The sequence below is a fragment of the Cicer arietinum genome, chromosome 7, assembly GCF_000331145.2.
Source record: "Cicer arietinum cultivar CDC Frontier isolate Library 1 chromosome 7, Cicar.CDCFrontier_v2.0, whole genome shotgun sequence".
NCBI classification, from domain to species: Eukaryota; Viridiplantae; Streptophyta; class Magnoliopsida; order Fabales; family Fabaceae; genus Cicer; species Cicer arietinum.
The window spans coordinates 32,939,601-32,953,126 of NC_021166.2; the positions used below are offsets into that span (position 1 = coordinate 32,939,601).

The following is a 13,526-nucleotide window of genomic DNA, read 5'->3' on the forward strand; positions in this document are numbered from 1 at the left end:
CCACACATCTTGTTGCCCTTGATAAGGTATGTTTAATTAATTGAAATGTATGTTTAATTGATATGTATATTTAATTGCTGATTTTTTTCCGCTGCTAACTTTAATTTCACATTTATATTTAGATTCTGAAAAAGCCTAAAGGGAACGATAAGAAGATTCTCATAAACGAGTCAATTACATCGCCGGAAAAGGTTTGTCACATTTATTTCGTAAGGTTTGTCATTTTTTCAGATTCAATAAACTAACATTTAACCTCATTTTTTCAGATTCAATCAAATAAACCACCCGCACAGCAAAATAAAGCCGGCAAACCTCAAAAATTGGAGGGTAATAAAGCTGACAAACTTCAAAAGCTGGAGGGTATTAAAGCTGCCAAAGTTGCTGCTAAAAAACTCGATTAGGGAAAATCAATCGATGTTGCTCCTAAAATAAGTCAGTTATGCCTTGCTAAATACGGGTCGTGTCTTGACATCCAAGTAAAAAGGAATATGGGCAACAACGATGTTTCACGCATCATAAGCATGAATAAAGCTATATTTGGAGATGAGTATGAAGAATTTCTTGAAAAGGAGCACATATATGAACTTCTCAACCATAAGGAGTTGAGTGCTACTGTCATCAGCTTATACATTAGGTAAAATATACTTTTAATTGAATTTATTGGTAATTAATTAAATTTATTGGTAATTAATCTAATTTGAAATTTTCATTGAAGATTTTTGTATGAGAAGTTGGTGTGCACGCGCAGATTGTCAAATAGATATTCATTCTTGTCTCCACATAAGCTTTCGATGTATAAACTCGATCCAGTGAATGTAAAGAAATACATTGTAGATATCTTATTAGGAAATATAGAGAACGATAAGTTGTTCTTTGCACCATATAATTCAGGGTACGTAATTATATATTATTTGCAACATTAAATATAGAGAATGATAAGTTGTTATTTGCACCATTTAACTTATGAGATCTTAATTTATTAGTTGGGTAAACAAAATTGCCAACCAAATTTTTGTTGTTGTAGGGCACATTGGGTGCTATTTGCAATCAATGCGACCTCTGAAGTTATATACTATTTAGATCCCTTGCACGACAATTACAACAATCACTCCGATATAAAGACTATGTTCGACACGTAAGTAATATTCATTTATTTCTTACATATATATATATAAATAATGTGTTTGTTAATGCTATAATAATCACATTTATTTATTCAATAGTGCTTTACAAGTTTTTCGAGCTCAAAGAGGTGCTACAGTGTCGAAGCAAAAGTCTAATAACATCACATGGATTCCAATTAAGGTTTGAAATATATGCCTTTAAATTTTCATTTACAAATATATGCCTTTACAATCAATGCACAAATATTTTATTGACTTATATGTTTTATTTTATAGTGCCCTCGTCAAACTAACAACATTGACTGTGGGTACTATGTATTGCGATTCATGAAGGAGATTGTTGATATGAATCATACTATTATCCCAGAAACAGTATGGTATTTTCATTATTTGATTTTCATATATAAATTATGTATATATTTGATTCTAATTTATTTATGTTCAATTTTTATATTGCACAGTACTTTGATAATTCCAGTCCAACATACTCTGAGAAAGATCTAATTGAATTAAAGGAAGACTGGTGTCAATATGTGCTTGAAATGAAAATTATTTGATTTGCTGGGAAATAGCATGCTGCAAGGGATCTGAATATATGGTAGCTAGTTTTGTTATGTGTAATAATGTTAGTTATATGTATATGAATAGGGCACAATATCTGAATATGTATACGAATATGTGTTATTGTACAATATCTGAATATGTATATGTAGTTATATGAATATGTGTTGTTGTACAATATCTGAATATGTATATGAATATAGTTCTGTTGTTGTGTAAATTAAGTTATAAAGTTAAGTTATATAGTTCTGTTTTTGTGTACTTATTGTGAAATGATTGTGTGAACTGATTCTAGATGAAAATGATTTTGGAAAAAAAATTAAAAAACAGCGCTTTCTAAAAAAATGCCATAAAAAACCAAAAAGCGCTTTTTAAAAATTTCATTTACAACATTTTTAAATAAAACTAAAATTAGAATGCACCTTTTACAGCGCTTATTTAAAATAGCGCTGTAAAAGGTGCATAATAATGCATGTTTTGAATACACCTTTTACAACGTTTTTTCAAATAAGCGTTGTAAAAGGTGCATAATAATGCATATATTGAGTGCACATTTTACAGCGTTTTTTCTTATAAGCGCTGTAAAAGGTTCATAATAATGCATATATTGAGTGCACATTTTACAGCGCTTATTTGAAAGAGCGCTGTAAAAGGTGCATAATAATGCATATATTGAATGCACATTTTACAGCGCTTATTTGAGAAAGCGCTCTAAAAGGTGCATAATAATGCATATTTTACACCGATTTTTCAAATAAGCGCTGTAAAAGGTGCATAACAAGCGCACAATATATCTACATTTTTATAGCGCTTTTTTATTTTAAAAAGCGTTGTTGTATCTTTTTACAGCGCTCAATTGTACAGTGCTTTTTATTTTGAAAAGGCGCTGTAAATGGCTTAAAAAAAGTGCTGTAAAATCCTATTTTTCGCGTAGCGCTAGCCTAGTTGTGATTGTTGTCCTCAACAAAGATTTCAACACAATCAATCTCACTAGTAGGTGTTTAGTGGATCGTACCAATTATTTATATTTCTCTTCTCTATCTTTTTATTTATTTTTTATTTTTATTTGTTTATCTTAAGTTTTTAGTATTTGCTTTTAAGGAAAAGTTTTTAAAACACAAACATAAATAAAAACTCTCTTTCTTTTATTTTTTACTCTTTAGATTGAATTGATTGAGCTCGAATGAGGTTGTGTAGTTCTTCCATTTTTTCCCCATTTATTTTGCATGAAGTCAAACGAGGACTAAGCTCACTAAGACTGTCGCCGATCCTTTTCTCAAGGTCAGCAATGCAGGTTTGCATATGAGTAGCCATTTGAGTCGGTACTTTGAAACACCAATTGTAACCGTTTTGGATTATTAGGGTAATTTTGATTCATTCCAGAAACCTCAATTATTTTTTATATTAAATTTTTTTTGTTTGATTTATTAATATAATTTTTTTATTATTATTTTTTATTTATTAAATTATTAATTATTTATTTAATAAAATTAAAAACTAAATATATATTTGATCCTTATAAATTACCATTTTTTGTTCGTCTTTGTAATATTTTTATTTCAACTTTTAACCGATAAGTTCATATTTTTTTTTAAATTATCCTTAATGTTAGTGACTCAGAAAGAAAGCATGACAAAAAAAGAATGAATGAAAATTACAAAAAGTTTACTTGACAAAAAAAGAAAAAAATAAACGCAAACTTACATGAAATAAATATATATGATTTCATTTGATTTTCGGCCACGTAAGTTTGCGCTTTTTTTATTTACATTAGTTCTTTGCTTGCCAAAACTTGACTAACAAACGACTAACACATAACTCAATCGACTCTGATACCACTAATGTGACACCCTAAACATTAAAATAATATATTTATATATATATATATATATATATATATATATATATATATATATATATTTATATCATATTTTTATAAAATATTTACAACGGATAAATAAAAACTCTTTCAAAGGAAAAAGAAACTTTTATGTGTTATTTATAATATCACATTTCTCAAGATACAATCCACTAGTGCATTTTAACCTTGTTACATCGTCGATATTAGATTGGTTGTTATACATCCAATGTAATAAGCAAGATGGTGGCAAATTTGTTATTATGGTAAACTTCGTTAGATCTGTTCTAATTGAACTATTCTAACAAACACATTAAAAAAAATAAAACTACAAAAAAAAAATTGTGGTAAATTTATTATTATAATAAATTTTATTAGATCAGTTCTAATTGAACTTATCTAACATACATATTAAAAATAATAATAAAAAGTGCACACACAAAAAAGTTATGGTAAATTTATTATTATAGTAAATTTTGTTAGATCTGTTCTAATTGAACTGTTCTAACATATACATTAAAGAAAAGACTACACACACAAAAAAAGACAGTGGCAAATTTGTTATTATTACAAATTTTGTTAGATCTGTTTTGTTAGACCGATCTAACAAGCCTTTAAAAAAAAATTCCCTAAGTTAACTAAAGAATAACAAGTCACGCGTGCCAACCCTTTCATTTTTTCATCACATCGTTCGTTCTTCTTCATCCTTCTGCAAACCCGCGAATCCAAACCCGCAAATCCAAATCCATTTTTCATCCTTCAACATTCGTTTTTCATCAAACCCAACCACATTTAACCTTCATCATTCAGTGAAAACGTTTTCATCCTTCCACATTTAACCTTCATCCTTCAGTGAAAACGTGAATCGTGAATCGCAGCTTTTAGCCTTCATCGCCGGTGAGTTGGTCTGGCGCAACTTTCAGTCAATTTCTTTCACTATCGAGAAGTGTTTGTGGCTTTCTCTGGTAATTTTCTAATAATTTTTGTTTGTTACTCAACAATCTAAAATTATTTCATTGTTAATTATTCTTATTATTAATCTTTAATTGATGGAGAAATTTGAGTAGTAGTAGTTATCCTAATTTTCAATCATCCTTTAAAATTGCATGCTATGTGTTTGTGATATTGTCTCTGTTAATAATAAGTCTAATGCTATAATTTTTTAAACACATATGTCAATTTGAGTTTGTGATTTGTGTTGGTTATTGCTTAATTTGTTCATACTCTTATTTTTGAAATTGTAAAATATATCTACTATAATAAAATGTCAGAATATCTTCCTTTTAAGCGATAAATTAGAGCTTTTTGGTGATGCTAAAAGTAATACAGAGAGAGGTCTGGTCCAAAACTGTGCCATAGAAGATCTAATGCATCATCATCAGGCTTAGTTCCTAAAACAAGATTTCCAGATTCTAAGAGGAAATCCTGACTTAGGAGAACTCACGTTTGTTGACCATACTTGTTTTGAAGACTTGTTAAATAGAACTAAATTACCAGCTGATATATTTAACGTGGCAGTGTTTTTATCTGAGACAAGGTTGTCTCTGTTGGCTACCCAAACAACTGTTTGCTGGGTGATTTTTTTGTACCATATGCTTATGTAATATTAGAGGAAACCTACCTCCTTGGATTTGCATGAAGCGTAAATACATCATGTTATCTATGATGATTTCAGGTCCAAAACAACCTAGAAATGACATAGATGTTTATCTAAGTCCATTGATTGAAGATTTGAGAATGCTTTGGGAAGGTGTTGATGTGTTTGATGGGTATTCTCGTGAATATTTTAAGATGTGTGCAATGCTATTTTGCACCATCAATGACTTTCCTGCATATGGAAACTTGTGTGGCTATAGTGTTAAGGGACACAAAGCATGTCCTATATGTGAAGAAGGAACATGCTACCAACAATTGAAACATGGAAGAAAAACTGTTAATGTTGGGCATCGAAAATTTCTCAAGTCTAATCATCCATACCGTAAGTTGAGAAAAGCGTTTAATGGACACCAAGAGCATGAAATTTCTCAAAAAGCCTTAACTGGGGAGCAAGTTTATCAACGGGTTAAGGATATAAATGTTATCTTTGGAAAGAACCAAAAACAGACATCTGAGAAAAATATATGGAAGAAGAAGTCTGTGTTCTTTGATCTTCCTTATTGGTCTAGTCTAGATGTAAGACATTGTCTTCATGTGATGCATGTAGAGAAAAATGTGTGTGATAGTGTAATTGGAACACTTCTAAACATTCAGGGGAAAACAAAGGATGGCTTAAATTCTCGTCTAGATATGGTTGATATGGGTATACGACAACAATTAGCTCCACAATCAACAGGTAAACGAACATATTTGCCTCCTGCTTGTCATACATTGTCAAAAAAGGAGAAGAGATGCTTTTGTGAGTGTTTAAGGGGAATAAAAGTGCCACATGGCTACTCCTCAAATGTCAAGAATCTTGTGTCAATGAATGATTTGAAATTAGTTGGCTTAAAGTCTCACGATTGCGTTTATTCTTCAACGCTATTTTTAGCAAAGTCATCGATCCTCAAAAATTAAATGAGTTGGAAAATGAAGCTGTTATTATCTTGTGCCAACTAGAGATGTATTTTCCTCCTTCTTTTTTTGACATCATGATTCATTTAATTGTTCATTTAGTTAGGGAGATTAAATTATGTGGTCCTGTTTATTTGAGGTGGATGTATCCATTCGAGCGTTACATGAAGATTTTAAAAGGATATGTGAAGAATCCACACCGTCCTGAAGCATCTATTGTTGAAAGGTACATAGCAGAAGAGGCTATTTCTTTTTTTGACATCGTGGTTCATTTAATTGTTCATTTAGTTAGGGAGATTAAATTATGTGGTCCTGTTTATTTGAGGTGGATGTATCCATTCGAGCATGACATGAAGTTTTTAAAAGGATATGTGAAGAATCCACATTGTCCTGAAGCATCTATTGTTGAAAGGTACATAGCAGAAGAGGCTATTGAGTTTTGTTCTGACTATATGTCAAAAGCAGAAGCCATAGGAATTCCTAGAACCCGTCATGAGGGAACATGTGTGGGTAATGGTATACGAGGCTTAAAACTTAAGAGCATGGGACGAGAGGAAGTACTTCAAGCACATTTGTATATATTGAATAACATTGATGAGGTTCAACCTTACCTTTCTACTCATAAAAGCATTGTGAAGGAAAATTATCCTAGAATGAATGAAAAATGGTTGCTGAATGAGCATAACAAGACTTTCTTAAAGTGGTTTAAAGAAACCATTTTAACCAACAATGCAACTTCTGATACACTAAAATGGCTAGCAAATGGGCCTCACTTTGATGTCATAACTTGGACTGGCTACGATATCAATAATTTTACATTCTACACAAAAAGTCAAGATGACAGTAGTACCATACAAAATAGTGGGGTTATGGTCGTAGCTGAGTCCATGCATTTCTCTAGTTCAAAAGATAAAAACCATGTTACAGCATCCATACCTTACTTTGGGACCATTGAAGAGATTTGGGATGTCGATTTCATTAAATTTAAAGTGCCTGTTTTTAAATGTAAATGGATTGACATCAATAATAGTGTTAAAATTGATGAATTTGGTTTTACATTGGTGGACCTTGAAAAGGTAGCGTATAAAGATGAGCCTTTTATTATGGCATCCCAAGAAAAACAAGTGTTTTATGTTAGTGATCCTTCTAACAAAAAATGATCAGTGGTTCTCCAAGGTAAAAGTTTTCATGGACCAAATGAAAGTCTAGATTCAACGCTAGATGTTTTTGAGACTCGTCCATTCTCACAACGAATACTTACTTTCGTTGAAGAAACTATAGTGGACGATGAGTATGCCACTCGTGATGATCATCAAGAAGGCATATGGGAGAATATTCAACCATAAGACTCGTAAGAAATAAAACGGTAATAATGATAATTTATCTTAATAAATTTCACATTATTTGTAATATTTACTTTGATAGTTTATAGTTTTTACCAATATATGATATGATTGCCTATTATTATTTTTCTCCATTATTTTGAAATATTATTGACCATTATTATTCTTTTTTAAAAAGGACACATGAATAATTTGTCAGCTCATTTGCAAAGTGTGGAGGGTACTCAATCTACACAAAGAAATGGTAGGCGTGGTACAGGTATGGAAAAGTTGAAACGTAAATATATGATAGGTAAGAAGTTATCGATTGATTTAGATCCATTGATTGGATTACCTTCGGGGATAAATAGGAAAAACTTTACGGGTCATGTTGCTTCCCTTGCTCGAAGCTTTGCCAGTATTTTGGTGGATAATTGGGACGACGTAGATAGCGACTTGAAAAATCAGATATGGGAAGCTATTAAGGTACTTGTAGTTTTGTGAATATTTTAGTATATATATGATTTCGTAAATATATTTTAATGCCATACACTAACTCCTCCATTGGTTTTGTAATGTAGGTGAAATGGGATGTTCCTGATTCTGATTTTTTGAAAAAGAAATGGATTTCATATGCTGGTGAACGTTGGAGGGAATTTAAAACTAGTTTAGCATCTAGATATTTAAATGGTGGGAATTTGAGTCACAAGTCTCCTCTTGAGGCATATACTTATCTTGATAAGGACATATGGAAGGCGTTTGTTCAGAAAAAGTATTGTTAATTTGATAAGGACCCTGAATCCGTGGTAATTGGAGCATTCATATTGTTAATTTGATTTGCAGCAGTTAGAAAAAATATGTCACCAGGTGGTTATATATTCTTTTTAGATGATTAATATAAAATAATTTGATTTGCTGAATCCGTGGTTGTTCTGTTTGCTGGTAGCTGTTAGTCCTATGTTATATAAATAGGACTACCTCCCTTAGGAAGTTAGGCTTTTACTTGGCCTAAACTTGTAAACTAGTTTTTAAAGGATTAGGATCCATGTATCTTTTTCTATTTTATCAATAAAATTAGTTCAAAGCTTCGTCTAGTATATCAAGGTTAGGTTTTGCAAGTCCCTAACAGAGTACACAAACCCCAACAATTTGAAAACGAATAATCAGGAAAACATTTACAGATAAAACCACAAAAACAAATGGTGCAAGTCAGGTAATCAGAATGAGCACTTACCTTCAGGTATGTTGATAGTGTAATACAAGCTTCCCCTATTATTTTGTTTGATATAGTAGGTGTTTGGATATCTATGGTTGATGATGTTCACCAAATTAGTCTTGTTTCGGAGTCCAAAGTCTTCATTTTTCACTCCTAGCTAGTTCAACCAATAAAATTAGCTGTCAGTTTAAACAAACAAATCTCTTGTTGAATTAATTACTCATCATTATCTTTTCTTTATTAGGTTATGTATAATTAGAACTTTTGTTTCAGATGTCTAATTGTCTGCACTTTCTGTTTCTACAAGCTATCCCTTTTTATTTGTTCCAGCAAACTTACCTCAACATTAATTAAATCTTATAAATTATATATTCTTTTCATATCTTGTAGGATTCATTAGTTGAACAAACATCTCAAGGAACCTTTGTTCTACATGGACGTACAGATATCTTGACAGCGGCCATTGGGAAACCTGAGCACCATGGTCGTGTTCGTGCTGTTGGTCGAGGTGTGGGGATTCGATAATACTTTGGATCACGTTCTCATTATGCCTCTACCCCACCAGCTTTCAGTAGCCACCAAATAGAGGAGCTTACTAATGTGATTAAAAATAAAGTGTTGTTGGAGCTATCACAACAAAACCCAAATTTGTTCATGAAGAGAAGTTGTTCTGTTGAACTACCTATACTAGAGGATGAGGACAATGATATTCCAGAACAGTGTAAATTGTATGTTGATAATAATGATTTTGTAGTAGCATATGCTGATGCGTACAAGTTGGGGCCCACCTTACACAATCAGTTGTTAGATAATGATATGGTTAGGGTGCTGGTTACCAAGGTTTTAGATTCAAATGCTCAAGTACCTATACCCACTGATGAGGTGACAATAGTTGGTCATCCTTCAAATACTTTCATTCAATGGCCAAAAAGACTTTTGCGGCTTGTTTCTATTTACACTTGAAATATTTTAAATGACTAATAATTTATCTTTAATTATTTAGGAGGTTGACATATTTATGAAAGTTGACGTTCCACTCAAAAAATCTGAATCTCAACTAGATTGTATTCAACAATTGTTGTTAAATTTGATGAGTATATCATTGTCTATAGAGCTAAAATTGGAACATGAGACAAGTGAAGTGTTTGTTGTTGGACAAAGCGATATAGTGGAGTTGTGTATGGGTAATCGAGAGTTGTGCATCACTATTATACAAATATGGTTGACGTAAATACATTTAATTTGTAAAATTAGTAAAAAAATTAATTTCATTTATACAAATACTTAATTTTAATTTATTTAAGCTATGATTGAGTTCACCTACAACAATAGTTTCCACGCAAGTATTGGAGTGGCTCCAGATGAGACTTTATATGGGCGCAAGTGTCAAACGCCCTTGTGTTGGTATAAGGACGGTGGGAATATGATCGTCGGACCAGAGATGGTGCAACAGACTACAGCTAAGGTAAGGAAAATCAAGGAGAAAATGAAGACTTCACAAGATCGTCAGAAGAGTTACGCGGACAAGCGTCGCAGACTTTTAGAATTCGAACAGGGTGACCATGTATTTCCGAGAGTCACACCTACTACGGGAGTTGGTAGGGCATTGAAATCGAAGAAGTTGACTCCGAAATTCATTGGACCATATCAGATTTCTGCACGAATTGGGCCTGTTGCTTATCGGATTGCATTGCCTCCGATACTGTCCAACATTCATGACGTGTTTCATGTATCACAGTTGAGGAAATATCTTGCAGATCCATCTCATGTGATCGAACCAGACACAATCCAACTGAAGGATAACTTGACATTCGAAGTACCACCTGTGAGAATTGAGGACAGGAAGATTAAGCGATTGAGGACCAAGGATGTTTCGTTGGTCAAGGTGATTTGGAACCCAATTACTGGAGATGCGACTTGGGAATTGGAGAGCAAGATGAGAGAACAACACCCAGAGCTATTTATCGACGCATAGTTTCGAGGACGAAACTAATTTTAGGGGGGGAGTAATGTAAGACCCATAATTTTAAAGTACACTTTATGTATTTTATATGTTTTGGATTTTGGCTCGGAGGCTTTTTAGCCAAAGTTAATAATATTATGGAGTTTCGCGAAGAGTTAGAAGGGAAAGTTGCTCACCACCACGCTACGGTGCTAGTGAACTAATTTGGAAGCGGCGTTGCGAGCGGAGATTTTATCGGAATTACTCGCGGTACCGGAAACGCGCGTTAAAGCTAACGTTGAGGTAAGGGCTCCTTCCAAACTTTTAGTTTGCATTTAGGGACTTATCTGTGGTTGTGTGGGAAGGAATTTGTTAGGGTTAAATGTATCGATTTGGGGAAAAACCAAACTAGTGCGTTATGGGTAACAACCTTAGAGTTAGGTTTTGTTTATATTGATGAATGTTTCGTGGTAAATGAATTTGAATGTCATTGTGTGTGATTATGAGTAAATGAAATTTGATGTATCTGTGTGTTATGTTGCTTTGATTTGTGTTCGTTGTTTTTGACATGCTCTTAATTGATATTGATGAAATTTGATATGTGTATGGTTGGATTTGTGAATAAATGAATTGATATGTTTTGATGTGAGAATTTGTTGAGTTTGTGTTGTGTGAAATTTGAAAACCATTAAGTTAAATGAGTATTAAGAATGGGGAATCTCTTAATGTCTCGTTTACTTAATGTGCGTTTGTTTGTGAAAAATCGTTTAAGTTAACTGGGCGTTAAGAATGGGGAATCTCTTAATGTCTCGTTTACTTAATGTGCGTTTGTTTGTGAAAAATCGTTTAAGTTAACTGGGCGTTAAGAATGGGGAATCTCTTAATGTCTCGTTTACTTAATGTGCGTTTGTTTGTGAAAAATCGTTTAAGTTAACTGGGCGTTAAGAATGGGGAATCTCTTAATGTCTCGGTTACTTAATATTTTGTTTTAAAGAAAAATCGTTTAAGTTAACTGGGCGTTAAGAATGGGGAATCTCTTAATGTCTCGGTTACTTAATATTTTGTTTTAAAGAAAAATCGTTTAAGTTAACTGGGCGTTAAGAATGGGGAATCTCTTAATGTCTCGGTTACTTAATATTTTGTTTTGAAAACCGTTTAAGTTAACTGGACGTTAAGGAGGGGGAATCTCTTAATGTCTCGGTTACTTAATATTTTGTTTTAAAGAAAAATCGTTTAAGTTAACTGGGCGTTAAGAATGGGGAATCTCTTAATGTCTCGGTTACTTAATATTTTGTTTTGAAAACCGTTTAAGTTAACTGGACGTTAAGGAGGGGGAATCTCTTAATGTCTCGGTTACTTAACATTTTGTTTTGAAAACCGTTTAAGTTAACTGGGCGTTAAGAATGGGGAATCTCTTAATGTCTCGGTTACTTATTATTTTGTTTGGAAAATTGTTTAAGTTAACTGGGCGTTAAGAATGGGGAATCTCTTAATGTCTCGGTTACTTATTATTTTGTTTGGAAAATTGTTTAAGTTAACTGGGCGTTGAGAATGGGGAATCTCTTAATGTCTCGGTTACTTAATGTTCGTTTTTGAAAATCGTTTCAGTAAATGAGTATTAAGAATGGGGAATCTCTTAATGACTTATTTACTGAATGTTTTGTCTTGAAAATCGTTAAGTTAAATGAGAATTAAGAATGGGGAATCTCTTAATGTCTCGCTTTTTTATGTGTGTTTCGGTAAATCGTGCTGACCCGGGATAGGTGGCACCTTGGTAAACAGTACGGGCCGTGATAGGCAGTACGTTTACGATTTACGTTTGGTAAGTCGTGCTGACCCGGGATGGGTGGCACCTCGGTAAACAGTACGGACCCGTGATAGGTAGTACGTTTACGACTTACGTTCCTGAGGGAATTGTGTTTGGTAAGTTGTGCTGACCCGGGATAGGTGGCACCTCGGTAAACAGTACGGACCCGTGATAGGTAGTACGTTTACGACTTACGTTCCTGCGGGAATTGCGTTTGTCCGTGAGAGACTGCGCAGGGGTTTGTCCGTGAGAGACTACGCCCTGGTTTAAGTTAGATGAGAATTAAGAATGGGGAATCTCTTAATGTCTCGTTTACTCGTGTATGTTTTGGTAAGTTGTGCTGACCCGGGATAGGTGGCACCTCGGTAAACGGTACGGACCCGTGATAGGTAGTACGTTTACGACTTACGTTCCTGAGGGAATTGTGTTTGTCCGCGAGAGACTACACCCTGTTGATTTGTGAACTGTTGGTTCATTTTGTTTGTGTAGTAATGTGTTATAAATGCTAAGTGTTATGTTTTGGAATTTGGTGATAACATGTTTGATTGCAATACCATTTCGAAATCCATGATGTCGTAGTAATTGTGTTATCAGTGTTAAGTGTTAAGAATTGGGATTATGTATGAATGTGATTGAGTTAGTTTATGAATTTTTGAAAGAATACACAGGTAAATCGATTTCCCAATCGATTGGATAGTAAACAGGGACTTGGCCAAATGGACAAAATCGATTAGCCAATCGATTTTGTAATCAGTTTTTCGAAAATCATTTACGAAATCGATTGCCCAATCGATTGGGCCTAAGTCAGGGACTCATCCATATTCGACCAAATCGATTTGGAAATCGATTGGCCATTAAGTCAGGGGCTCAGCTATCCTGTCAATCGATTGCCCAATCGATTGAATCAAGCCAGAGTTCAAAATTTCACTAAAAACCTTCAGGAAATCGATTTGGAAATCGATTGGTATTAAGTCAGGGGCTCAGTACTCACTCAATCGATTTCCCAATCGATTGATTTCAGCCTAGGATTCTGTTTCATCAAAATCCTTCACCCCAATCGATTGCCCAATCGATTGGCTCAGTGAAAATCCTCAGTTTTAGTTGTATGATTGATTGCTCATGAATCTATCCATGTCTTGGTTGTTA

At 33.4% G+C, this 13,526-nt stretch overlaps 1 pseudogene; it reads left to right on the top strand.

Moving 5' to 3' along the window:
* The window catches only part of LOC140918751 (uncharacterized), a 30,275-nt pseudogene extending 22,836 nt beyond the window's left edge, over nucleotides 1-7,439 (top strand).
* The last annotated feature ends 6,087 nt before the right edge of the window (nucleotides 7,440-13,526 follow it).